The sequence below is a fragment of the Acipenser ruthenus genome, unplaced genomic scaffold (genome assembly GCF_902713425.1).
Source record: "Acipenser ruthenus unplaced genomic scaffold, fAciRut3.2 maternal haplotype, whole genome shotgun sequence".
Taxonomy (NCBI): domain Eukaryota; kingdom Metazoa; phylum Chordata; class Actinopteri; order Acipenseriformes; family Acipenseridae; genus Acipenser; species Acipenser ruthenus.
The window spans coordinates 1,881-6,398 of NW_026707687.1; the positions used below are offsets into that span (position 1 = coordinate 1,881).

Here is a 4,518-nt window from a genome sequence, read left to right on the forward strand (position 1 = left end):
GCAGTATACAATGATTGTACCAGCATGTCAGAAACATACAGCCCCAGCCACGGCTGTACATTCTAATTAGAGCCATAAGTAGCATGAAAAAGATCATGTTTAAATACAGGCATACAACGTGCCTCCACACACCCCCAGGTAACTTGTGCTACAGAAAAGTTCATTATAATTGGATAAGCAGTTCTTTAGCTATATTTAAAAATTTAAGTATGACATACAGACAGTGGGGGTGGACAGAAGCAAGATTCGTGACAACTGGACGTTATCTAGATACTTTATATGCAAACATGAAATGCTGTATGTAGGTACACCGGCCTCCACTATATCTGCTAATGGATAACAACCTGAGGGTGTTCCCTCTTTTTAAGGTGGCCCTGTATACCGTGGAAAGGTATAGGTATGCTTTGGTCCCATTTGCCCCATTACATTAGCCCCTGTATTTTCAATACCAAACGAAACACAAATCACACACACTATTACCTACGGCTCTCAACTCTTAACGATCATCCCCAGCAGGCAATAATGAAGATCTGCGACTCGCTCCTCATCATCTGAAACTGGAGGCTGTGACTCTTACCAGTTTCTGAGTCAGTCCTGGGGGGGCCCACTCGTAGGTTATGGTATCGAAGGTGGGATCTTTCCTGGACACAATGGGGTTTGTGATGATCATCCGGTTCCTCTTGTAAATCCGTTCCCCATCCCCGCCCTTCACCCGCGCCGTCAGGCTGGAGTTCTTGGAGTCCGTCAGTAAGCGGCCAATTTTTCCGATCGTCCTCGGCGTCTGAGTACAGGTCGTGATCCTCCGGGCAGCAGCGGCATACCTGGCATAGCTTCCTGTGTGCAGACAGAGAGGATGGCATCAAAGCCCATGGCATTATAGCAGCCCAGCTCCAAGGGTCTGAGAGGATCTCACGCCAAAGGACTTTTGTAGGGCACCTGGCATCAACACACAACAAGGTCTTTAGTCATTTGCTATTTTAACATGGGTAGGGATGTGAGACTGACCTTTATACAACAGAGATCGTTTTGGAATGTATCTGCATTCATTAAAATGACCGGGTGAATCACACTCTTCCTAATTACACCTAATTGTACTTGTTAGAGGTCTTAATATATCAGGTCATAAATATATTCCCTTTGTCACCGCATGTATTATTCTACCTTGTTAAATTAGCTGTAGCTAACAAAATAATTCCATTAATCTTAGCCCTTTAACACTTTCCATAGCTACATAGGTCTCAAATGAGGAGTTTTAAAATAAACACATGTTATAGCAGACAATATGAAAACATGATTTCTGTAATGTCATGTCAATAACTTAATGTTGCAGTACGAGGATGCAAAATGCTTCATAATTATAATACAACAATATGACATTTTGACAATATCTTTTTAGCCTGGCAATGAAAAGGTTAAGGTTAAGTTTAATGCTACAAGAATTCTGTGATGGTATTTGTTCCAGCATTTGTAAATTGATAATAGTCAGTCTGTTTTGTCAGGGAACCTGAAGTAGTCAGTGAATAGGCTGGATGGTTTCTTACACCCTCATCTTAAAATCTCAGACTAGATGCAGCAGTATGGAGTAGTGGTTAGGGCTCTGGACTCTTGACCGGAGGGTTGTGGGTTCAATCCCCAGTGGGGGACACTGCTGCTGTACCCTTGAGCAAGGTACTTTACCTAGATTGCTCCAGTAAAAACCCAACTGTATAAATGGGTAATTGTATGTAAAAATAATGTGATATCTGTATAATGTGAAATAATGTATAATGTGATATCTTGTAACAATTGTAAGTCGCCCTGGATAAGGGCGTCTGCTAAGAAATAAATAATAATAATAAAATAATCTTCAAATACAAGCAACATATTTTAATAAGCCAGACAGCCCACAAGGACAGTGGCACTGTTGTCCATTTAGTAGCAATGCAGAGTGGCTGGGTGGAAGGTTTGTACTTCATTCTTGGACTGGCATCACACTGAATCTTCACCACTGCACAAACCTGATTATTCTCTGTTCAGGGTCCTTATGGGAGGGGAGTGTATGTATACATACACGCACACTGTAACTCTTTGTAATACATTTTAAATTCTGAACATTTTTGCATGGGTTGGTTCTATGTTTTGGAAAGCTCCTGGATGTCACCCACTTAGAAAGTTGGAGAACTGTAAAGATCACAGCTTGTACAATTGTGACCTAACACTGTATCAGACAGAATCTGGACAAGCTTTATTAGCTTGTGACAGAGCGAGAAGGTATTTGAACTGCAAATCTTCCTCCCGACCAGAAAGGGCGCTCTGTAAGGTTGGTGGTGAGCTTTCCCCTAGACGGGCAAACCGACCGGAAGTCGGCCATCTTGGGGGAAGTGCGTAGCTGCAAGTACCTTGAGCGACTCCATTGTGATCAGCTGCGAGGTAAACATGGATTGGAGTCACCATGGCGATGGGCTGGTCTGGTAGTACAAAGAGGACGCATCTACGTGAGCACGGCCCCTTACTGCTGATGTACTAACTGAACCCGAGCGCTTTTGTTTGTTTGTTTTATTTGTGTGTTCACAGAAGAGTGAGAACCAGGGAGCTGCAGCCACGGAGCCAGCCTTATTACCCAGAGCACTACTGCACTGCAGAGCCCAATAAAAACACAGAAGGACACTGAGCGCTTTTCCGTGCACAAACAGGAAATAACAGAACAATTGTGATTGTTTGTATTATTATTTGGGGACGAAACCCGTCGCGTTTTGCACCCAATACCATTGCTGGTAAAGGGTTGCCTTATTATTTGTTGGTACGTAGCATGACATAGCTTTATTAACATTATCACTCCCCTCATGCACCACTCGCAGCGTGACACAGCTTTATTAACATTATCACTCCCCTCATGCACCACTTGCAGCGTGACACAGCTTTATTAACATTATCACTCCCCTCATGCACCACTTGCAGCGTGACACAGCTTTATTAACATTATCACTCCCCTCATGCACCACTCGCAGTGTGACACAGCTTTATTAACATTATCACTCCCCTCATTTTTCAGCTGATAATCTTTTGGTCCTTACCTTTTATTTTTAAAGTTAATTCAGGTACAGTGCTCACCCAAACTTTAAAATCCCCATTATTGGCTTGTATTAGCTATGGATAAACTGCTGCATCCTGGTACCTTTGCTGTAGTTCCGATGGTTATATTGCAGCTAGACCACTGGAGAGAGATCTAATTACAACACATGACATGATTAGGTACCAGGTCTAGGAAATTAGAGACTAGAGCTCCTAAATGAATCTGGAACACCACAGAGTAAACATTAAACTGTCCCCCTGCAACACTCTGCCCCTAGTGGATGTAAGAAATACTGCTAGAACCTGGTATTCCTTACATCAGCTAGGGGCAGTGTTGCATGGGGACACTCTGCTATACATGTGTGTTGTCAGACATGATTCGCACAGCACTATTGAGGCCACAGAGGGTGCTATAAAATTCTGAGTTTTAAAAAAAAGTCACCAGGATGTGATGACGGAAACAGAAAATGAAACCAAGTGAATGTAAACCAGTGCACGTCCTCATAATGTCGTAATAATCACACAGCACCAGAAATGTTTAAAAATATTCGTATAAAATCAGATTATAGAGAAATGCAATCTGAAACGTCTGCAGGAGGCTCAGAGTGCATGAGAAAAGTGTGCTGAAGATTGAGGCAGTTATTGTGATCGCCATGTAGCGCGTGACAGACAGATGGGCATACAGACGGCAGACTGATGAACACGGTCAGCGCATAGGGGTCCCCATGTTTTGAAGGAGGACCCTAAAGAACAAAAAGAACAAGTTAAGATCTCCATTGCAGGTTGCTCCTCATGTAACTTAATAACTGTGCACTATGCATCAGTTTTATCCATGAAAAGGTTAAAACTGTCTGGGCAGCAATAGGGCCGCTGGCTTCAGTTTGACTAAATGAGAAAAGCATTAGAAAAAAAATAAGAGTCGCTTTCAGGGAGGATACATTACCTCCAAGAATGTGGCTGGAATCCAGTGCAGATCCCTTTACATCTCAAACAAGGCACACCTCTTCCTGCTGACTCCGGCGCCACAGACATCTGGAACAATGAAACAAAAAGGAACTTCTTTCAGAGACATGCAGCACAGCAGCGAGGCGATCGCACTGTGTATCGTCTACCAGGAATTGTGCCATAGACTTGTGTGGTCCATGGGCCTGCTGCTGTGGACTGTTGCCAAAAAAGGAAACAAAAGGAGAAATCAAGAGAGCCTGTTCCGAGGCCATGGAAAGGTCTCTTAAATCAGCAAGGAAACAGGATTTTCATTGGGTAGGAGATCCTTCAATAATATTCTTAGGAACTGAGGTGTACCTGGATGGGATCAGAAAAACATCCAATTAAGTCAACAAAACAAAACCACAATGTTTTAACTGCTTGGCGTGACTGAGTTTCGCCACGACATGTCCCCAACCAAACCCCATTCATGAACCACATTGAGTTTTGACTTTACATCACTCGTCAGTATGTTAAGTGGGA

General features: G+C 43.1%; 1 pseudogene; it reads right to left on the reverse strand.

Annotated features, from left to right (window-relative positions):
- Positions 1-430: 430 nt before the first annotated feature.
- Positions 431-4,248, reverse strand: LOC131728042 (LIM and cysteine-rich domains protein 1-like; annotated as a pseudogene).
- Positions 4,249-4,518: the final 270 nt, after the last annotated feature.